This window comes from Protopterus annectens, chromosome 1.part0, assembly GCF_019279795.1.
Source record: "Protopterus annectens isolate FY-2018-M chromosome 1.part0, PAN1.0, whole genome shotgun sequence".
NCBI classification, from domain to species: Eukaryota; Metazoa; Chordata; order Ceratodontiformes; family Protopteridae; genus Protopterus; species Protopterus annectens.
In genome coordinates, this window is record NC_056725.1 from 1,538,598,044 (window position 1) to 1,538,623,458 (window position 25,415).

Genomic DNA, 25,415 nt, shown 5'->3' on the forward strand with positions numbered 1-25,415 from the left:
CATCTAATAGTTAATTTATACATTTTTGGCGCCAAACTGATGTATCAAATTTAAAAAAAAACATACTTCATTTTTATTACAACCTAAATACTAAATATAACTTATATGTTGTAATACCTTTGATGCATATTTATAACATCCTTAAATTGTTAAAAAATTGTAACAACCATTATAATAACCATTCAACTAACATTCCATGACTGTTGGTTTTATAATATGAAATCTGGGTGTACGAATAAAAATGTATGTGTCAAGTCCAAAACTTTTCACAGTTCTTAAACACTCAATTCACTTCTAAAAATCAATATGTTATAACTAAAATGTTCTTATAAATCTAATAAATGTAATTAAAATTCATTTACATTAATTCCTTCCTATCTAACATCTGTGTAATTTGATTAATCTAAAAAACATAATATAAAATAAAATACTCTATACCCACATGATGTCCTATGGGATACTATATATACATGTACTGTGTAATGAATTTAGTGGACCACATATAGATCATAGGAAAAACCTCAAATTAGCTCAAATCCATGTGCCATAATAAATATAATTCTAATGCATACACATTAAGAGAAATACATCTACATAGGTCTTAATTTTTAAGACGTTTATGCTATTTCATGTGTCCCAAATATATACTATCAGCACCTTACAAAATATACAAACTGTCATAATAATAAATTATAGTATAAATTATAATCGATTACATTTATATATCAAATTATATTATAAAGTTATTATATCTTTCAGTTTATTTTCACCTCTGCAAAATGGGTTTAATAGTGATGTAATCATTCAAACCCGGTACAGTTGATGCATCCGTTAATATTTGCCATCTCTTCTTTCTCTGCCAGGGGGGCTTTATTATTCCCTCCTCTGCTATTTATTTTCACTTGTTCCAAGATGGCAAATCTAAATGTATGGCTATTCCCACATGTAGCTACATGTCTGTAAAGTCCGTTGGTGCTATCATTTTTTCTAATTGCGTATAAATGGTCATAAATTCTTTTTTTAAACGTTCTTTCAGTTCTCCCTATGTAGAAACCTGGACAAGTTACACATTTTGCCATATATATAATATTTTTAGTGTTACAGTTACCATTACTGAAAATTATTCTCGTCTTATTAATGTTCTCTAATATAATGCCTTCTTTCCTGATATGGCATGACATTGACCACAACTGCCACATTTCCTAGTTCCCTTTTGCTGTAAATGCAATTGACCTACAACATTATTCCTCTCAAAAATTGACTTCATATTGGCTCCCATTTTATATACAAATATAGGAGTCTCACCTACTATTTCTTTTAATTCCCTGTCCATGGTGAGAATGTTCCAATGTTTATTTAAAATGTGTTTAATTTGTTCAACTTGAGGGGTGTATTCCAAGATACATGCTCGATTGTATTTAACTTCACATTCTTTCCCTGTGGTCTTATTCAATAATGGTTTCTCCAGCACAGGGGTGAATTTTTTCACCCACTCACCAATCACATAAGTTTTTCTCTCATTCATTAATTTTAAAGGGTACCCTCTAGTGCTGAATAAATTACAAATGAATTCTATTTCCTCTGTCATATCATTAAATATAGAAGGGGCAGTGCATTTGTGCTGCTAGGATGACTTCATATTATAAAACCAACAGTCATGGAATGTTAGTTGAATGGTTATTATAATGGTTATTACAATTTTTTAACAATTTAAGGATGTTATAAATATACATCAAAGGTATTACAACATATAAGTTATATTTAGTATTTAGGTTGTAATAAAAATGAAGTATGTTTTTTTTTAAATTTGATCCATCAGTTTGGCGCCAAAATATGTATAAATTAACTATTAGATGATTGAATAATTGATTCTGATGAAGTCCACATTGTAGTGGATGAAAGCGCTAGATCCGTACTTTTCAAATTTTGTGCTATTATTTGAACATTGAACAGGTTGTATTATAGCTGGTGAGAGTGAGCGTCTTCCTTCAGGTATCCTGACATATAGTGTTTATATTTTTACGTTGTTTGTGGTTACAAACACTATATTTGTGCAATTATTAGATAAACAGGCAGTTGTGTATGTGTCTTAGGCAAATGTAAAGGCCATGTAAGTCCACATAGTAGAATTATACTTACAGAAATATAGTACACAGTATATCCTCAGTCATACATGTGATAATAAATCTGATAATACATAAATAAATAAATAAATAACACAATAATAGTGTGTCATCCCTCATACATATAATTAATATCAGCTTTACTATGTAAAGTGCTGTAACTGAGACTGAATATAATGGGAAGTGGAACAACAGTAAAGGTGTATGGAATATCCGGTATTAGAATACAGGACCATGTTTATAACAGTCCTACACATACACCTGTTGCCACAAGACGGTTGAAATAACACTTGTTCATGTTTCAATTCAATGCTATAAACTGCAATGTTACAACAGTAAAAAAAAAGGTTGCATGCCCGGTATTGGAATCCAGGACCATCTGTACTCCAACTCTACACTTACATCTACTAACACAGGACTAGTTATATGATAATTCCTAATTTACTAATCATTCAAAAGTCTCTTTGATAACCACTGTGCAACACAGCTTAGCAGGTTTGTGCAATGCCCAGCAGAATTAATTGAATGTGTCTGGTTTCTAATTTTGTCAGTCTTGGTCCTGTCTGCTTCCTGGGTGGTCCAGTTATCCATTTGCACACTGCTGTGCCTCATGCAAATGAAACAAGCACAGCCAACCCCGCCATTCATTTCCTCAGTTCCCATGATTGCACTAAGTGGCTCATTGCACAAACTCTGACCAAAAAATAATAAAAAATATTGAAAAAAGTACAGGGAAAAAAACATTTGCCAGCAAATGCAAGAGAAGTTGAATGTTAATGAACAGAACATGTGAAGTGTGCACTGCCTACATGCTTTTCCAACTTTGACAAAATTACATCTAACACTTTGCAAGTCTAACCTGAGACACCCACTGGATATAGGGCAATCTGCATTGCTGTTGTGTTTACCTTCGCCCAACCAGTAATCATTCACAGTTGCAATCCATTAAAAACAAACACTGAGGGAGTGCCTGTGCCATGTTTACATCTGCGACACTGAGCCAAGGATTTGGAATTCAGTGATTCTAATGACTTCATGCCTCATTTGCATCGTCACCATGCTGACAGTCCTGAATCTACACCAGAAGGCAAACGTGTAGCTAGGGGAAACTGAAGGTGGGCAGAATTGTTTATGTGGTGAACACAGAAGAGAGTCTATTACTTGCGCTATATCTGCACAGAGGATTACTGATTTTGAAAAGGTAAGCCTGCATTTTGTCAGCTACATGCTGCATATGCTGGCATGCACTTATGAATAATCTGTTTAATAGTTTTATATATATATATATATATATATATATATATATATATATATATTGATTAGCACAGGTTTCTGTACTTTTATCTGTATGCATTAGTTAGAAGTGTACTGATGGCATAGACAAGTTTGACAGAGCAATTCACAGGTATATATGATTGGCAATACCTTCACATGGAATATTCTGTATTAAATCTGTAGATATGTTTCAGGAACAGGTCATTTGAGAGCACTTTTAGCATTTCAAAGATGCTTTGTTAGCCAAGTGTGTCATTTGCCTGCTCATCTGGAGGTGGGGGAGCAAAGCTGCATTCCTGTTATAACACAAACAAGGATATGTTGCTATTGATGCTCTCCTTTTTTCCATCCAGCCTACACATTTAAGTCAAATATGTCTCTGTTGTCACATGTTAAGGTCAGTTCTGCACAAATCTCCCACCTTTTACTTGCTTACAGTACCAAGTAAAGGAATACAAAGATATGTTACTCATTCATATTATTCCACGATGTACTCCAGGTTCAAGACGTAGCTTGTAAATGCAGCAGTTGCCACAGTTTTAGCTCAGGGCTAACTGTCTGATGCAAGCAGTACACAGCCAATACATGGGGAGGTAAAAGTTGTGAGAGTTGCCTGGCATCAATGTTAGTATATGTATGTGCATATGAGGAAGGTTTTAGGCCCTTAGGTGTTGAAAGAGAGTGTGCTAATCATTGCCTCTTAGCCAGTGTAAGGGCATATTGAGCAAGTCTACATCTGCCTACACCCACAGCAGCTGGTGGATCCCCCTCTTCATCTGACTGTGGCTGTGGTGACCTTGGTATTGGTGGTAGGATGTGTGTTCCTTCCCCTTTCTGATCCTGCTGAAGTTGTTTTCTCAGGATGATGTGTAGCATGGCACATGCTGTGAATATTTCAATATGTGTCCATGGATTGTAATGCTGGGCTCCCCCAGATGTATCTCGACACTGGAATTGTGACTACAGCAGCCCAAACACACACTCTATGATGTTTCTGGTTTGAATGTATGCCTTATTATGGCATTTTTTGGTGTGTATGTGTGTGTGCATTATTGATGGGTGTCATCAGCCACAGTTTTAGTGCATAACCTGCATGCCCCAGTAAATGACCCTGTGGGATATCCCCTAGAAAACAGCTGGTAGAGTTGGGAGATGTGCCAGATATCTGAGTTGTGGTAACTGCCAGGGTTGCTAGCACACATGTTCAAGATGATTCACTTGGCATTACACATTACTTGGCAGTTAATAGAATGGTACCACTTTCTGTTTACATAGAGCCTATACTGATCCCAGGGCTGTGCCTTAATTTCTATAAGGGTGCAGTCTATGACACCCAGTACTTCAGGGTAGTGTGCTACACAGTAGAACTCCTGCATATTGCTGGCTTTCTCCTCAGGAGTATGGGGAAAATATATGCGGTATCTGGCACATTGGAGCATAGCATTCAGGAACTGATAGAGGATCCTGGATGCTGGTGTCTCTGACACTCCCAGTATGTCCCCTGTTAGTCTCTGAAAGGTACCTGTAACTAAGGTTCGGAGTACTTTTAAGTTTTGGGTAAGTGAAAATTCGATTATATGAAGTAGATCCATATATATATATATATATATATATATATATATATATATATATATATATATATAGATATACACATACGTGTATAAAGATATTTATGTGTATGTATATGTATATATATATATATATATATATATATATATATATATATATATATATATATATATACAGTATATGTATATATTATGCAATTAACAATTTGCTAATGCACAAGTATCTTGTACAGTGTAATAATTGCCATGCATATTTAAAGGTAACAGCTGATAACACTGGTGATTTGTGTTCCACGTATCAACGGTTGGATGATTTGCTTGCCATTTGCAGCACCACACAAACCAAATAGTTGTAAAACCACCTTTCTTCAAAGCCAAGTGAGTCAAAACAGTTATAATCCAAACAGACTGATTTATTAAAATAAGAAATTCTCTCTCTCTCCACAAGATACAATAACTTTTCTCTGGCACCTCGGCTAAAAAAAGCCTTTACAGAGTACCCTGATAAGAAAGGTGATTTGCTTACCATTGTTAGAAGTAAATCTGGACTTAATGATGATTATTGCACTTGTGTGATTGGCATGGCTTGGAGAACTGTTGTTTCATATATTAATGACTGGATTGATGAACTAAATAATGTTAGGTAAAGAACAAATAGAACACATTAAGGAAATGATGCATATATTATCTGCAAAGATCATTCAACCCCTATGAAACAAGACGATGCCCCTGACAACTTTGGAACTCTGGATGCAAGTGTTCAGCAATCTGAGGATCCAATTTGTTTAGAAGGAAGCAATAAAAGAAAGAAAGAAAGGAAGAAGTTCACAACAAATAAGGAAGAAAAAGAAACCGATTAAGGAAAGAGAATACATACTAAAAAGGATACTGTTTTGTTATGTAACACACAGGTTACAGGGAATGATAATATTTTTTCTATATGAAAACCTTCAGTCTACAGAAAAAGGCATAATTTTTCCAAAAGAGAAGACAGAGAAAAGAGGCAAGAGGCAGGTGAAATTGAAGAAATCAAAATTGAACATCGAAGGATTGAAGAACATTACTGTAAGAAAAAAAAGAAAAAGACAGATGTTGATCACATGGCTCAAGCTGTGGATTTACAGTGCCAGCTGATTGAGAATTTAATACACAATGAAAACAGTGGGATTAATAAGACTAATACTGATGAAGATCTGTCCTTCGTAATGATTGATAGAGCAGATATCACTGTATTAGAAGCTGGAGATTCTTCGGAGCTGGCAAACAAACATATTCTTGTAATTGGATATTCAGTTATTAGAGGAACTGATACTTATATTTGCAGAGAAGATAATGAACATCAAATAGTGCTATGCTTGCCAGGAGGAAAAATAGAAGATGTGAGACAATCCTTGGAACACTTTAATGTAAGCAAGTACTGATCTGTTTTTATTCATGTCGGTACAAATGATGTCATCCGTGAGGATTCTTTGACTGTTAGTAGGGAACTGACAGCCCTCTTAGTATAGCTTGTACTGGTGTTAGGATGTATTTTTCACAAATCATCTATAGAAAGGATAGTCAAGTTACTGTGAATGAAAATATTTTGGGGGTAAATACCTACATGGAAAAAATGTCCTGTTTTAAAAAATAGAAATGTGTAGAGCATCCAAGTCTAGTTTTGGGCACACATGTGCTCAGACCGGATTGCGTGCATTTGTCAAGATCAGGGAAGAGAATTTTTGCAGCAAATATTTTGCAATATTTGACAAACACTAAGCAGGATTTTTGCCAGGTCGAAAATTTAACAGTTCACAGATAGCAACATTCGATGCATCTGTGATGGTTGTTGCTAGGAGCATCAATAGTTAAGTCTTTTTACTGGAAAATTTGCTATGTTCCTACAAGATGATGTTGTAATTGTTTGTGAAACATGGTTAAAGAACAATGACTGGAAACCAGTTCTGTCAGGGTGTACATGTTTTTTTCTGTAACAGACATTCTAACAAACAAATCAGGTGGAGGAGTTATGATAGGGATTAAAGATAGTTATGAGACCTGTGATTATAACATGTTCAGTGATAACACCAATACTATAGACTGCGTAACTGTGACAGTAAAGACAACCCTGGAACATATAACAATTGTTGGTGTGTACAGACCACCAAAGTCAAGTAGAGATGACCTAGAGGAATTCATACATTTCTTGCATGAAACACAGGAAGGAAGACTAATATTAGCTGGGGACTTAAATTTACCAGAAACAGACAGGAATAATATTGATTTAACAATGTTAGTAAGGAAATTATTCACAATGTGTATTCAGGAACAACAATTGCTTCAGATTTAAAAAAAAACTACCAGGGGACGGAACATACTAGACATTGTTTGTGTTCCTAAAGAAATTACTTTTACTTAAAGTCAAGGTTTACCACTGTTGATGTGCAGTGATCATGGGGTTATAAAGGTTAATTTGTTGCTAGATAATTCTGTCAAACTGAAATTTAAACCAATGCACAGAAGGTTAATTACGAATAATAAGGAAGCAAAACGGTCACTATGTAAAACTAACTGGAGTGAGATGATCAGTGAAAAAACTACAGCTGGAATGTGAAAAGTTTTGAAAGAGAAATCGTTTGAGTGCAAAAAAATCAAAAAAAAATGTTTAACATCAGGATCTAGGCATACAGCATATCAGGGGGAGATATCTGATTAAGTTGATTGGTAAAAAATATAAGAAATGGAAGAGAGGTTGAACTACAACTTTGAAAATTGAAACAAACTAGCTGAACAAACAGATTAAGAGTAGTGTGAGACAAGATCAAGAAAAATGTGAAGAAAATTTATATAAAGATATTGAGCATAACAGGAAACCTTTTTATAGATACATAAGATGCGGAAGGAATAAAGACACACAAACTGATAAACTGTGTACAGATTCTAAAATTTATTCTCAGACACAACCGATTATAGATATATTTACAAAATCTTATGCAAAACTGTTTGGCTCCACAAAAGGGGTGATAAGTTGTCCTAGTGACATCCAGGTAACTGCAGATACTGGAATCAAATTAGATTATATTGAAAAAGAACTGCACAAATGGGATCCAAACAAAGCACAGGGAGGAGACGGAATTAGCAACAATGACCTGAGAACACTTCAGCAAGAACTTATGGTATAATTATATCTATTATTCACTAGGTCGTATAAATATGGGGAGATTCCTCAAGATTGGAGACAGGCGCTTATTAAACCTGTCTTTAAGGGAAAGGGGAGTAGGACAAAGCCAGAGTCATATAGACCATTATGTCTACTTTCATGTTGTGGAAAAATAATGGAGAAGGTAATATTGGATAAGTTATTGTCATAAATAGATAGGTTGAGACTTGAAACCATATATCAGCATGCATATGTTGAAAATAGATTTATTACCACCTATAGCATGATGTTCTATAACAATATAATAACAGCTGTGAATGAAAAATTGTGCTGTGATTTAATTTATATAGATTTAACTTCAGCATTTGATAGAGTCATACATAAAACACTGATCAGTAAATTAGTACAACTATGCATTGATATAGTCTTGATAAGATGGATAGATGCATGGTTTACAAATAGGACATGGCAAGTATCATACAGCAACTGGACAGTGAAATCCTTGGTTACAGTCAGGCTATCCCATAGGGATCTGTCCTAGTTTCTTACTTGTTTAAATTGTATTTTTCAGACCTAACTTTTGCATCTAAGGTGTGCTACAGTCTATATGTAGATGACCTTAAATTGTGAAAACCACTTACATGTGTTACAAATAAGGCATGTCTGCAAAAAAAAAAAAAAAAACTTGACTAAACTGACCACTTGGGCACAGGAGAATAATATGCTGATAAATACATCAAAAACAAAGACTGTGAGATTTGGGAGACATAAACTGAAAGGTGAATATTTAATGCAGCACACAGTGATTGAAACTGTAGACTCATTTAAGGACCTGGGTATATGTGTAGGCTCAGCTTTGAGTTTTTCTAATCATATCAACCAATTGGTTAATGATAGTTGTAGAACAATAGGTTGGATACAAAGATTTATAAACTCTAGGAAATTCAAAATGATGAAGTCATTGTTTGTTAGTTTCATTAGACCCAAACCTGAGTATGGAACAACAATATGGAAACCCTATAAGAAAACAAGCATGAGTAATCTGGAAAGAACATCCATGGATGTGAAAATTTTAGTTATTATGAAAGACTAAAATATCTAAACTTGTACAGTGTCTCTTAGACATATCTAAGATGAGATCTTATTCAGGTATATAGGGCATTTAGAGACAACTACCTCTGGGAACGTTTGGGGTTATCAGAAAGTTCTAGAGAATCATCAGACAACTTATGTAGAAGATTCTATAGGAATGAGAAGTGTACTAATTGGTTCTCTGACAGAATAGCTGATGCATGGAACAGACTACCAAATTACATTAAAGCAAGTACTAGTTTAGATATTTTTAAGAACAGCCTGGACACTTATTATGAGAACAAGTGTTTTGGTATATTGGCAAGCTAGAAGGGCATTAATGCCCGTGTTTGAAATATTTGTATGTATGTGTGTATATATATATATATATATATATATATATATATATATATATGTATATGGAAACACTAGAGAATCTCAAGATACCGAAATCTCGAACTATGGTATCTCAAGACGAAAACGGTGAAAAAACACAATGCCAAAAATGGAAAATGCCAAGTGTGGAATAACCAACACTTAAAAGCATCCGCAAATGTCTAGTCCGCCGCTATCATGGTGTCTCGTTTGTGACGTGTGGTGCGGTTTGTGGAATTATCTGGGGCTTCAGGAAACTGTGTGTTTGAGGATAATGGGTAGGGATTTTAGTGTGTGTGGTGGTGTTTGTTGTGTGTTTGTGTGTTTAGTGCGACCTCAGAGTTAGAATATATAAGTAGGTGGTGTGTGGGGGTGCAGGAGGGCTTGCCCCCCCTGCTTATAGGTAGGATAAGTGTGCTTGTGTGTGTTGTTATATTTATTTAGTTAGGTTGGTGTATGTGTGTGTGTGTGTGTGATTATGTACTGGTTTGTGTGTGTGTGTGTGTGTGTGTGTGTGTGTGTGTGTGTGTGTGTGTGTGTGTGTGTGTGAATGGTCATGATTGTAGTGTTCATTATTGTGGGTTTTCATGTATGTGGTATTTCGACTATTCAGTCTCAAAATACTGAAACTTGACATTTCAGTATTTCAAGATTGTATAGTGAATATATATATATATATATATATATATATATATATATGTGTGTGTGTGTGTGTGTGTGTGTGTGTGTGTGTGTGTGTGTGTGTATGTGTGTGTGTGTGTCAACTCCAAATCAGAAACTTAGAGAAGAGGAGTGAGAAAGTGATACAGATGCAACACTCTCTTCTTACTCTTCTCGGAGTGCAGTTGCCATTACAAAACACATGTGGCTTTTCAGCAATGATGTTCTGAGCATCAGTGAAATGGCTAGTGAGAAACAGTAGACTTCTTGATTTTGCAATTAAACAAACTTTCCGCAATGGAAATGCAAGGAGAGAATTAAATATAGTTAATACTCAGACCTTAGTATTTCTGGAGGAGAAGAGATGTGTACCTTGCAACTGCTATTCTCTGATATTTTAGTCATTATAGACTACTCCCACAAAGTTTGTAATAATGTAAATAGTGTGAAGTTGAAAAGATTAAAGCCATTGTGAGTGGCAGCCCTTCACATGCTGTGATTCTGCACTTAGTAATCAGACTACTGTGTGAATGACTGGATAGTAAAAAAAAGAAATATGTTTGTGTTAATGTAATGTATATAATCTATACATTTCTATATAGATTTGCTATAGATGTGCACAGATATATAGCTACATAGATGGTTAACATGCATTTCATTGACAACACAGCTTTTTAGCATTCTGCACGGGGTAGGTTTTACATTGAAATCAAGGTTAATTAAGACGGGTTCTATTGACTATAGCAGCACAGTATAGAATTCACCATAGTTACTGTTGTGCAACTATGGAGGTGGCATATTTACATTATAAGTATGTGGAGGAAGGTCCCTCTCTTCAAGGCTGAAAGGTAAAGCCTTCCCACATAAAACATGCTTTATTTTGGTGTGTTTGGTTTTGTATGTGCATGTGTTCTTTTAGGAAGCTGGTAATATGCTTTTATTGTATACTATGTTATAGTAGATACTTGGGTTTTATTTTATTTATGATTACATGTTCGTGCTTTGAGATTAACAATATGTCACCTTTAGCTAAGTCAAATTGAAGTATGTGTCATATGTGAGTGATGTAGTATTCATAGGGAATTGCTAGGCTAGTTGTTTTTGTGGGACATTTTAAGCAATCAATTTCCTACATCAAGGAGAATTAAAATTTCTGCCTTTCGTCTGTTTGATAAACACCTTAACCATTATGCCATCTTATTTTGTTTGTGGATATGGGAGACTGCGTGTACTTCATTGTTTTTTTTTTTTTAATATGGCGTGTTTTGTTAGTTTGTGTAGGTGATATCAAATGTATGTATATATATATATATATATATATATATATATATATATATATATATGTGTGTGTGTGTGTGTGTGTGTGTGTGTGTGTGTGTGTGTGTGTGTGTGTGTGTGTGTGTGTGTGTGTGTGTGTGTGTGTGTGTGTGTGCATGTGTGTAGTTTCTTTGTGGGAGAACTGTGGCATACCATGGAACTGCTGCTCTCTAGTGCCCAGCCCTGACAGACTGTATATACAAGCAAATGTTGATGTTGCACAGGATATTTGGATAAATGAGGTTCCACTGTATTCAGTTAAGTGTCAGTATTTAAATGCTTCTGTATGTGTGTTGTTACTTTTATTCATAACCACAAAGGAATGCATGCCAGACATCAATGTTTATTCCTATTCATTTGACGGTCTATTTTGTCTTTTGTTTTTTTTTTACTTGGATGAGTTAAAAATATACAGTGATATTCAATAAAGCCAACAAGGTGTTTTCCCACTATGTGCATGTCACAGCGCGATGCACAAATGGGCAAAGAAACTTTTAAATTCAGTAAGCACCATGTAGCGGTGTGCACCTCCCGTGCAAATACAGGTAAACACTGTGGCATGCTAATTACTGCATAAGCAGCCGAATTGCATGCTAATCAACCAAGGTGACACATTGGAGCTATTCAACAAACTATAAAGTGGCTATATAGACTCCATGCTGGTGTTCCTTATGAATTCCAAAAGTTTTGGAATACAGCCACGGAAAGGAGTCTACACAGACAGCATAAAAAGTGAAACCTGTGAGATTTTCAGAAATTACCTTAACATGTGACAGCATTAGATACAAGTTGAATGCAACAAAAGAAGAGCAACAACAGCAATATAATCCTTTTTGTGCAATAACACAAATGCAGCTTTGCTTCCCCTCCCCCAAAGGAACACGACACTTGTAAGTAATGCAGACAGATAAAAGTGTAAAAGTGTGTGCTAATCAAAATAAATATAAACAACATTAAACAGACTATTCATAGTTACATGTCAGTATATGCAATATGTAGCTAATGAAATGGAGGCATATAATCTAAGAATCAGTACTCCTCTGTGTAGATGTATCCCAAAGTAATATCCTCTCTTCTGCATTCAACACATAAACAATTCAGCTCCCCTTCAGTTTCCCTAGCTACATGTTTACCGTTTGGTGTAGATTCAAGGCTATCAGCATGGTGAAGATGCAAATGAGGTCTAAACTCATTAGAACTGCTGAATCCCAAATCCTTGGCTCCATGTAGTTGATGCAAATATCATACAGGCACTCCCTCAGTGTATGGATGCAACTGTGAATGCTTACATCAGGTGCATGTGTCAGGTTAGACTTACAAAGTGTTACATGTATGTCTTTCAAGGTTGGAAATGCAAGTAAGCAGCACAAAAGTCACAGGTTCTGTTTCATTAACATCCAACCTCTTCTCCATTTGTGTGCAAATTGTGTTTTCTCTGTCAGTTTTTTTATTATTTTATTATTTTTTGGCCATTGTTTGTGTGATGCAGTGCTTAGCACAATCATGAGCAATGGAGGAATGAATGGAAGCTTTGGCTGTGCTTATCTTGTTTGTGCAGTGTTGCAAGACAGGTAAAAGGGAGACCTTAAGAATGACTAGTACATAAGGGAATGTCATGTAACTATTCCGGTGGCAGCATTGGTAAAGTCTGTCAGTTAGTACTGATTCTCTGGAATACACCTAACTACTTAACTGACTCTGTGGCAGCACATGTTAATGCAGTTAATGCAGCAATACATTCATTTTCAGGGTGAGATGATACTGGGTTTGAATACAACTGAATCTAACACTTTAAGTACTTTCATATTACTGTTGCTGCAAGTTGATGCATGATGCATACCACCACACAGTAATGCATTAAAGAAAAGAAATGGGGAATATAGGACAGTGGTGAAAAGGGGAGCAAGCAGGGGTAACAACAAATGGAAAGCAAAACAAGAATGTGCATGAGGGAGGGAGGAAAGAACCATAGTTATCAATTTCTTCAACAGTAAAAGCTGATAATATATGCAGAATATTAGCTGAATTTGGACTGTCACCTCCAGAGAGAGGAGTGACCACAACACAATCATGTTGTATAGCCAAATAGATGAAATAAAGTATGTCACAAAGACATGTGTGTGAAATGGAGAGCAATGTATGGGACAATTTTGTTTTGTGGGACAGGTGCCCATTTTTTTTCTTTTTTTGAAAAAGAGAAAAAGAGGAATATTGGGGAATGGACATAGCTATGTCTGGGTCTGATAAGTTGGATAGGTGAGGAAGTAATTGCAGACAAGACAAACAAGCCACAGGGAAGATGATGGACACAAGATGTTGGTGGACATCATGGATGGGGTTAGGGTGGGGACATCCAGGACCCATGGTTTTCATGCTGGCTGGCAGTAAGAATTGAGTCCTCACCCACAGGACTGTCATCACTGTCACCTCACTCTGCCACTGATTGGAGTGCACAACATCTCCTTCTCCTCCTCTTGGTCCTGCATAAGCTGAGGGAGAACAGCCCCTCCATCCAGCAGAGGCATGTACCACCACTGCTGCACATAACCCTATGCACCATCCTTGGCAGTTCAGCATGGGTGATAAACTCACCACCTCTGTATCTGCTCCTGGAGGGAACCACTGGACTATCCTCTGGGGCAGGACTACCTGGGGAGCAGGTAGTGCAGGAGCAGTAGAAGCGATACTGACAGGTTGGCTCCCAGATGTGCTGAGCAATGGTGCCAGGGCTGCTGGAGTGGTGGCAGGCGGAATCCTGTTGGGCATTCTTATCCCACTGTGCTGTGGAGCATTTCATGATGTGGTAACCATGGATGGCATGGACACAAAAAAAGAGAGATAAGGGTTGGGGGTGAAAGGAAAAAAGAGATAAGATTGTTGCTTTCATATGTAGCATACAATGCATTAATACAACTATTTGACTCTATTATCTTAACCTTTACTCTTAAGATTACCACCTCTTAACAGATAACTATTACTTTTAAGACTAGCATCTCCTAACAGATGCACACTATACTACAGATTGCAGCACGTACGCCTTTGCATGTGCATATATTGCATATTTGTGTGTTCCAACTATACAGATTACAGTTTACAGCAGGGAATGTGTGCCACTGGTATAGTGCTTTTACATTTAACCTTTAAGTTACACATAATTTAAGAATTAGCAGTGTTATATAGTTGGGAAGTGTGGTATTTGAACCCACCACCTCTGACTAAAGTCTAATATTGTACTCCTGGTTTGTGATACAGACTAATGCATGCATACTTGCTTTTACAGTTGAGATATGCATGTTCAATTTGATACAACTGTATAAAATACCAAACAAGCTATATTTAACCTTTAATGCTACAACACTACTCTTCTGCTGCATACATACCATATGCCTCCCTCATCCACACCAATCTTACACCATGGATCCTAACATTGCACTTCCTGTCCATGGCAGCTATGGAAAAAAACAGAACAGAACAGAATACCATTATGAATACCAGTCTTGCCTATATTCAGCTTTTAAACCTTACAAGTACTCTCTGTAGTTCACCTTTTAAAATCAACAACAAGAACACACTCCTAACCAGGAAAAGTAGAAAAACAAACCAAAAGACAAGTGGCAAGACAATGGATCCTCTTTATTAAAACACACTTTAGAGCTTTCATCAATTGTGTAAATGACTTCTTCAGAATGAATAAAATTCAACTTTTTCTACTTATATAATAAAATAAAAAACACATGTTCTCAAAGAATCAATCAGCTTCAACCCAGTCTGTCTTAAAAACACAGTACATACATTGTTTTAAAACATACTACAGAACATACACAATGGTTGAGTTAGAATATCATGTATCAAGAGCAATGGACAATGATGGTTTCCCACCAATTCCAGTTATCACATTTACTGGGAGTGTGCACACTGTTTGAAATTGTTCCACACTGCTTACCATCATGCAAACATGGCACATGATGGTAAGTGGTGCACAACAGTGGCAAGCAATTTCAAGGTTATTTGATGTACAGACAGTTGTGCATGTGCATTTGACACATGTGAAGGTCAAAGCAGTCCAGACAGCAGAAATATTCTCACAGGAATATAGTACACAGTGTACCTACAGTCATACATTTGATAATAAATGTAATAATACATATATAAATAAAGAAATAAATAACTGACACAATATTAGTGTCTCAGTTCTCATACATATAATTAAAATCATGTACACTACGTCAAGTGATATAAGTGAGAGTGACTATAATGGGAAGTGGGACAACAGTAAAAGTGCATAAAATATACTGTATTTAAACCCAGGACCATGTCCATAGCAGTCCTACCCTAACATCTGTTGCCACAAGAGAGTTGAAATAGCAGTTGTTCATGTTTCAGTTCATTGCTATAAACTGCAATGTTACAATTAGTAAAACAAAGGTTGTGCTTGCTGTACTAGAACCCAGAATGCTCTGTATTCCAGCATTCCACTTATACCTGCTTCCACAGGCAATAGCATTGATTGAATGTATCTGATTTCTGCTTTTGGCTGACTACTTTCTGGGTGGTCTACTTATCCAGTAAAAAGGGAGAAATTTATGACATACACAGTAGAAAATGTTAGTGCACATAAGATATTTCTACATAGGTCTGGATTTCAACTCTCACTCCAATGCACCTTCAGAAAACAGGATGGGTGCCTTATCCCTCTTTGTCAGATAAACAGCTTTGCAGCAAAGAATTGGTCATTCTTCACACAACCAACTGCAACAGAATGTACACTGACATCAAGCCATGAACTGTTATTTGTAGATATATTAAAGTTATTATATTTGGACGTAGTTAACTTAGTGATCATGCAACCTGTTATGATTATTGCTTGAAAATATACAGCTCTGTCTTACATTTCTGTGTTTCTTGGCCATTCATCAGTTATCTGACCAGTACTCTGACACATGCAGTGTGTCAGCCATTCTATATCATTGCCTTACAATGTGTGAGGATATTAACTGGAAATTATATGATATGCAGTTGCCAACAACTGAAGGGAAGGTTGGATGGCACAAACAAGCCTAAAATGCTCTTTTGTGGGGGAGCAAAGGTGAGTAACTTTTATTGCACATAACAAGGGTACACTTTTCTTTTGTGGGGACCAAAGTTGAGTTACTGTTATGGCACAAACAAGCATGGATTGGTCTATTGGGGTGAGCAAAGGTGAATTACTGTTATGGCCCAAACAAGAATGGATGGTTCTTTTGGGAGGAGGAGCAAAGGTAAGTTACTGCTATGGCACAAACAAGGATATGTTGCTCTTGTTACTTTCCTTGTTTTGCATCCTGCCTGTTGTCTGATCTTGTGAGGGTTGTGAGGTCAGAAACTGCAGTGTGTATCATTACTTTCTAACTTCTCTCATTAATGATTTTCCAGTACAAACATATGGTGCTAAACTGAAGGCATGCAGTGATCATCAGTACTTTTGAGAGGTATGACTTGTGAATCTTTGATGCCTGAGGCCTACTACTTACTAATGGACACATATAATTCAGATAAGTCTCTGCTGTCATATGTTAAGGAAATATCTATACAAATATCCCACCTTTTATTTGCTTACAGTATCAAGTGATGAAATACAAGGATATGTCATATTATTAAACAATACACTCCTGGTTCAGGACTTACCTTGTAAATGCAGTAGTTTCCACAGTGTTACTTCAGGACTGACTCTGCCTGATGTAAACAGTATGTGACCAATACATGGGGAGGTAAAGGTTGTCTGAGTTGTCTACCATCACTGGTAATATCTGAATGTGAAAAGGAAGAAGGTTTTAGGCCACTAGGTGGTGAGTGAGTGTGCTGTGAGTTGTCTCTTAACCAATGGAAGGGTATACTGAGCATACCTATGTCTGCCTGCACCCACAGCATCTGGTGGTTCCCCCCTCTGACTCCTCATCTGCCTATGACTGTCATGAGCATGGTACTGGTGGTGGGATGTGTACCCTTCCCCTTGATTATTCTGCTGCAGCTGTTTCCTCAGGATTATGTTGTGTAGCATGGCACATATGTGAAGATTTCTGTACATGTCCATGGATTGTATGGCTGGGCTACTCCAGATGAATCTAGCCACTGAAACCATGACTTTGCAGCCCAAGCACATGCTCTATGGCATTTCTGGTGTGAGTGTGTGCCTCATTATGGTGTTCTTCCATGGATGTGTTTGCATTTCTGATGGGTGTCATTAGCCATGGTTCCAGTGCATATCCTGCATCCCCCAGTAAATGACCCTATGGGATATCCCACCTAGCAAATGTCAGGTACAGTTGGGAGGTGTGCCAGATATGTGAGTTGTAACTGCCAGGGTTGCCAGCACACATGACTTGGCAGTTGATAGAGTAGTAGCCCTTTTCGTTAATGTAGACCCTACACTTTTTCCCAGATGGTGTCGTAATTTCTACATGAGTGCAATCTATGGTACCCAGTACTTCTGGATAGTGTGCTACCCAGTAGAACTGTTGCATATTTATGGCCTTCTCCTCAGAGCTATGAGGAAAATATATGTGCTCACTGGCATGTTGGAGCATAGCATCCAGGAATTGGTGGAAGATCCTGGATGCTGATGACTGTGACACCCCCAGCATGTCCCCTGTTGGTCTCTGGAAGGTGCTGCATGAACCAAAAAGAAAAGATAAAACTGAAGACCACAGACAAAGAATCCACTCAAAACACCAGTTTATTGCACCTCTAGCACTTCTACAACCGCCTTCAAGGAGTATAAAACATCACATTCATCTGTGGTCTTCAGTTTGGTCTATGGAAGGTATCTGTAGCTAATAATTTAAGGGTTACATATACCTTAGTTTCTACTGTGATGGGTTCCCCTCGTTTGGCTCTGGCTGTGAGTTGAGAATGGCAGAGGTTACAGAGTTCCTGTAGTGTGTCCTTGCCCACCCTGTACCCTCTACAATTCCCACATCATGTAGGTTGTGATAAGCTAAACATGACCCGTAGACTCTTCTCCTTCTCAGCCTAGGCTTATTGCCAGCAGCATTGGCTTCAGCATCCAGAACATACAAATAGATCAAAGCAGCAGCAGCCCCTAATATTCTGTCTTTGTAGACTTTTTGTGTCTGTACTCCAAAAGATTTGACATCTGCAGGAAAAATCAGGATGGAGTGTACATGGATGCTTTATAGCTTGTTGCATAGCTCCACTTTGTTGTATCGGTTGATTAGCATGCAGTTCAGCTGCTTATCCTGTAATTAGCATTTATTAAACACAGACAAAGACAAATGCAATCCATTAATAATCTACACCATTATAAAAAGGTAAAGGTGCAGCTAGCCAAAATTATAGTGAGGAGGGTTGTATATGTTTGGAAAACTGCAAAAACAATTTGTATTCAGGATATTTCTGTACAGAGGAGTTCTGAACTTCAGCAGGTATGCTCCCATTTTGTCACCTACATACTGCATATGCTGGAATGCATTTAAGAATACTGTGAAGCAAAGGCTTTTACACTTTTGTCTGTATGCATTAGTTAGAAGTGTATTGATGGCATGGGAATGTTTGTCAAGCCATTTCAGAGGTACACATGATTGACAATACTTGAAAATGGAATGCTGTGTGATAAATATGTACAAATGTTTCAGGGACAGGTCCTTTAATAGCACTTTTATCATTTCAAAGATGTTTTTTAGCAAAATGGGTCATTTGCCTCTTCTTTTGGGGGGAGCAAAAATGAGTTACTGTTAAGGTGTATACAAGAATGAGCTGTTCTTTTGGGTGGGCAAAGGTGAGTTACTGTTATGGCACAAACAAGGATGTGTTGTTCTTGTTACTCTCCTTGTTTTGCATCCTGCCTTTTGTTAGTATTTCACATCTCTAGACAGTTTTATGTTTCTCCAGTGGGTAGTACTGAATGGCTGCCTTTTCTATTTTATCAGGAAACCGTTGTTTTGTAGTTATGTGATACTTCTATGTATTATAATGCTGTTGTCTTTTAGGACACCTACAAATATGTCACTCAGTAGTGTTAATCCACAGAGACCCCCTTCACTGGTGGTGAAAATCAAGTAATTATCAATGGGTTTTGGCAACATGATACTTTTCTCCTGGAAAAGTGATGGTGAGATATTGCACAGAGGATGAGAATATGGCAGCAGATTGTTCAAGACCTCAGTGCCATGAATGACAATGGTAGAACATATGAACAGTTGCACTGTAGGGCCACTGATACGATAACATCTGCATGGAGGTGAGCAACTGTAGTAGGTAGTGACCAAATGGTTACCGGGGAGGGCCTGCTAGGGAACAACCGCTAACCCCCGGTGAAGAGTTCATGGCAAATACTAGAGATCCAGACAGCTCCCAGGAGATTGCAGTACAGCATGTCTTGGGTGTATGTGCAACACCTTCCAAGACAGCAATCACATTCCAGGAAGAACTTCCAGGTAGACTTTGTTATCTGAACAGTTGAATACTGTTGTATAGTAAAACAATTAAAATGAATAAGCTAATTCTGTGTCAGATCTTTTTTTGGGGGGGACTGATGACTGCTACCATTATGAGCTTAGGCTGGAGTTGTCAGCCACATTATTGTTGAAAGTAGAGTTAAGGCAGATATAAAGGGGTAAATGTATTACCCCCCTGTGTTACTGTCAATTGTGATGATGTTGCCCTTATCTCTTGCTTAACTTCTTCCAGGACCATCTGGACTACAGCACAGTACATCTCCTGCAGATTTTAAGTGAAATATTTTTATATCAGTACTGCTGATCAATTTAAAGAAATATTGTAGTGTGCGATTTTTATCTCAGGCTTGTGGTGTGTATTGCTGTGTATTGTTGTACTGTCTGTAATAGTGAAAGTTATTTTCTTATCATATATTGCACTTTAGTGGTGCAGACTCTGATGATGGTGGCCAAACTGAAGCATAGTCAGCAGAGGTGCAGAGGTTGAATCTGACACAAAGGTTGACATACAGCCATCCCCAGCATTTCCATCAGACACAGCCAGTAGGCCTACACCTACCCAGTCCACTGAGCCCACAGATATTGGACAGGTGGAGGGCAAAGACATTGATCAGAGAAGTGTGGCTACTGCAGCTTCAGTGTTCAGTCTGGCCATACCCAAAGTGTGGGTGAGGTGTCACACAGAAGGATTGATAGCAATGCTCAGAGGGGGTCTGTTGTCCCCTCACTACTTGGTTGAGTAGCCGATTCACTGGATCAGATGAATGACACATTGGAACAAGGGGTGTCTTTCATGGAATGAGCAGTGTCTGTGATGGAAAGTCTGCTGGGAGGGGAACAGCATCTTTATGGGCATAGGTCAGCCACATTATCTGCAGTCAGCCAATGAGACCATGCCCAGTCATGCTCCTATACTGGCAGTACTTTCACAGCTCTGTCAGTGAGTGTGGTGTCCACACCCAGATGTGGCAAGATGGGGGTGTGTTCCTAGGCATCCCCATGAAGGGAGCTCATCCAGCAGACATCAATTGTGTTCAGGTAGCAGCACTGCATCTAACCATGGGCATAGATATGCCAGTGCAACCCCTGGTAGAAACAGTTCTCCAGGTTGGGGATGAGCCACTTCTACCATGCATGGCTTACACCTGTCTGACAAACCAAGACATAAAGTTAACACAGAGCTTCATCTGGAGGACCCTATACAACAGTTTATTTATTTAACATTTGTTTACCAGGAAAGTCCAACTAGAACAGAGCCTTGTTTCAAGAGGCCTGGAGAGAAACACTCCAGACACATGTCTTTGCAACATGGGATAAAACCTAGAGAGAACCCACATGAATGCAGGGAGGGCATGCAGACTGCACACAGAAGGCACCCCAGCTAAGGATCAAACTGAAGAACCTCTTGCTGTGAGGCAACAACACTAACTGCTACACCATCCCAGGTGAGGTACAGGCCTTGATGAGATTTGAACTCATGAGCACTGGTCCTCATATCCACTGGTTTACTAGACCAGTGCTCTAACCTCTGAGCTACAAGGCCAGCAATTGCTCATTTTGTCTCACTGGCCATTTGTTGTTTTATCCCAATGTCTTCCTTCTTCTCCCTCTTACTCACACACAATCACTCAACTGTTGTGTCAGCCTAGGCTTCCTGCTCCCCTCAAACAACACCCTGTGCAAGTGATGATAACTGTGCCATATCCCTGTTTTCTATCTTTTGGATTCAGGGATGCAAAAGCTGTGTCAGATGATCAGGATGCATAGCTAACTTAGTGCTTAGCATATCTGCATTTGTGTTGTTGAACTGTTCATTGTAACTTTTACTTATGTTGACCTTGGAAAGTTAGACAGTTGCTAGCATCAAAATTTCACAACTTTATAGTGAATGCTCTTGTATGGATTATGAAGTCAGAAACTGCAATATGTATCATTACTTTCTAACTTCTCTATGCAATGATTTTCCAGGACAAACGTATGGTGCATATCATAAGTCACACCATCATATTCAGCTTAGGACTGTATGACAGCACTGTACTCAAACCTCATCAGACTAGTCTTCTTCTTCTGGCTTTTCCCAGTTAGGGGTCGCCACAGCAGAGCACCTGTCCACTCATAATTGGCAGTGGAGTTTTATGGTGTCAAGTTGCCAGTCCAACGCCCAACCTTCCACAGAAGGCACACACATGCACACACTCACACCTAGGGCCAATTTAGAGTGTCCAGGACACCTTCAGCATGTCTTTGGGATGTGGGAGGAAACCAGAGCATCCTGAGGAAACCCACGCAACCACAGGGAGGACATGCAGACTCCACACAGAAGGCAAACCCAGCTGAGAATTGAACCGGAGAACCTCTTGTTGTGAGGCAGCAACACTAACCGCTGCACCACCATGGCCACCCAAACCTCATCAGACTAGTAATACAGTACAATGCTCCCTTTTGCATGTACTTCAACAGACAAATGGAGCATCTGGAGAGCCCACAGGGCTTTCTCAGCAAGATAACACAGGGCCTATAAACCATGCCAGGATGTATGTGAATAGATTAAAAGCCATGTCACTGTAATCTATCTGGTATAGGATGAGGTGATGTTTGCCTGGCCTCCCGGCCAGTGTCTGACCATGCCTTGGTGGGATGATTGCATATCCAAAACTCTGATATAGCTGATTACATCAGCAGTGTCTGTTGAGAATATAATAGTAGTGTCTCACATGTTGCAGTAAAAGGGTGTCTTTAATGTCAAGCAAGAGCATACACACACACACACACACACACACACACACACACACACACACACACACACACACGCACACACACACACACACACACACAGTTGACTGCAGTGAGAATAGAAACCCTACCTATCTAAATACACAGACTACAGAACATACTACTTAAGACAAGTGCCATGGCACAAGTCTGACTCTACTAGACTGCAGCTGAACTTATAGTACATGACATCAGCAGGACATGTGTGAAACAAGATGTTGGCAAGCCTGCATAGGTTCATAGCTTCATAGGTTCATAAGAGGCTACTACCATAATGGCCCTAGGTTCATAGGTTCATAAAAGGTTACTAGGCTAATGGCTATAGGGCCTTTTCAAGCCTAGCAAAGTTTTACCATTGTTCCCTTATAGATCAAGATATATAGTCCATATTTTTGAATCCATGATCAGCACTGGTTGCGCCTGTCTAAGAGTGACATAGGTAAAACCACTGGGCTGCTTTTACAATTCCCCATCCAATTGTCCAAGTTACACTTAAATAGGGTTATTGAGTAGCTCAGTGTCAAGTGAATTGAGAGGTTGTTCCATAACAGTCACAATCTCTGAAAAAGATATCTGTCTTTCCAGTATGTCCTTTTGATGTCACAGGCTAGGCTAAGGTCCCTACAGCAAGTGAGTCTTGTCCCATTTTATTTGAAGAGGTGCAACATTTCTTTTAAGGTAGGGTTCAAGAGTGCTCTGTAGGTGCAAGTCACCTCTCATCAGTCTATACATTGCAGAGTACAGTGACAGGACCTTCAGTCTGTCTATGTAAGTCATGTGTTGAAGTCCCTGGATTTTCTTGATGGATGAGAAACCTCTTAGGTCTGTCCAGCTGCTGCAGGTGTCTGGTGAGGTACATGCAAAAGAGAGCATTGTACTCTATTATTAGTCTGATGAGGGGCAAGTACAGTGAATTGATAGCATCCTTAGTCATGGATGCTATGCCCTTAGTTATGAGGTGTGCAATATAAAAGACCTTATTTACCATTGTGCACACATGATGATCAAAGCTGATGCTGCTGTTAACCTACATTCCCAAATCTCTCACCATTGTGTTGGAACTTGGGGGGGTATTATTAATAGTGTAATTTGCAGGTACCTTTCCTTTGCCAAAAGGGATAAAAGTGCGTGTGTTTTGGGTTAAGTTTAAACCTGTTGCTTTGGCAACAATCATTTATGTATGTAAGCCCATTTTGTAGTATGTTGACATCATTTGGGGATTCAATAATTGCACATAGTTTGCAGTCATGGTGAACCACAGGCCATCTGTTATCACCTGAATTTCTGAGAAGTAGATTTCAAACAGTAGGAGGCCCATCACAGACCCTTGTGGAAAACCACTAGTAACAGGTCTGCTAGTAGAGATGGAGTCCCCAAGTGGTGAGCCAGTTGTCTACCCATCTAATGACATATGGGTTACTCCCCAGCTGGGTGAGTTTCTCATGGATGCCTGAGTGGGGGATTGTGACAAAGTCCTTGGCCAAGTTGAGATAGGCACTATGTACTGATTTGCCTTCATCCAGGGATTTGGTGACACTCTTGAAGATTTTCACTACATTTAACAGGCATGATCTGCCCTTAACGAAGCCAAACTGGGTCTTGTCAGAGTTTGAAGGTCACCAATGTCCTTGTTGATAAGGTTCAAGATGATTCTGTCCATGGTCTTACAGACAATGTTGGTCAGGCTTACAGGTGTATAGTTCCCCAGGTTGGTTGAGGAACCCCCTCTGTGCAAGAGGATTAAGGTTACTGTTTTCCACTCTGCCAGCACAAAGGTAGTACTTAAATTGTGATTGAAGAGAGTATCCAGTGGTTCTGCTTCCTCTTGCTTTACATCATTTAGTAAGCAGCCTGGGATGTTATCTGGTTCCATAGAGGCTGTGTTTTTGGCCTTAGCAAGTGTGGTTATGACCTGTTCTTTGGAGATAATAGGTAGACAACTGGTGACAGGTATGCTTTGGGGTATGATTACTGGAGACAGGGGTGTTAAATTCGTGCTAAACCTTTCTGCTAACAGGTTGGTGGTGTCCTCAGGTTCAGTATGACTGGCACAGTCCACTATGAATTCTGTGCAAGGCTGGGCCTTCCCTCTTACATTACAGAGATAGCTAAAGAATGCATTGTGATCATCTTTAGCTATGGATGCTAATTTAGTTTCATAATTAGCTTTAGAGGACTTTACAAGATGTCTCAACAACAGTAAAAATGTATGGAATATGCTGTATTTAAAACCACAACCAAATGTATGGCAGCCTACACTTACACCTGTTGCCACAATAAGATTAAGAAAGCATTTGTCTGTGTTGCAGTTCATTGCTATAAACTGCAATGTCACAACAGTAAAACAAAGTGTGCCCCTTTCCCTATTGTGGATCATTGGAGAGGAGGGAGGGAGATCGATCCACGAGCAGGGGGCGACAGAAAAAGAGACCAGCAGACATACAATATGTAGGCCCAACATTGAAGAAGATGTGGCAAGGGACCACAAATCTTTAATATGGAACATATCAAGCAGACAGTTATCAAGTGAGGAATGTTATATCTTGGAGAAAGGATTAACATTTATCCCATCTAGTAAGAGTGACATTACAGAGACTATAGTAGACTTAAAAATGTTCACACGTAATTTACAACTAAAACTAGATTTTGGGAGGAACACACT

The 25,415-nt window shown here is 38.4% G+C and overlaps 1 non-coding gene across 1 annotated transcript; it reads right to left on the bottom strand.

The window, feature by feature from the left end:
* Nucleotides 1–21,435: 21,435 nt before the first annotated feature.
* TRNAT-AGU lies at nt 21,436–21,524 on the bottom strand. The gene has a single exon. It is a non-coding gene; the product is annotated as a tRNA-Thr (tRNA).
* Nucleotides 21,525–25,415: the final 3,891 nt, after the last annotated feature.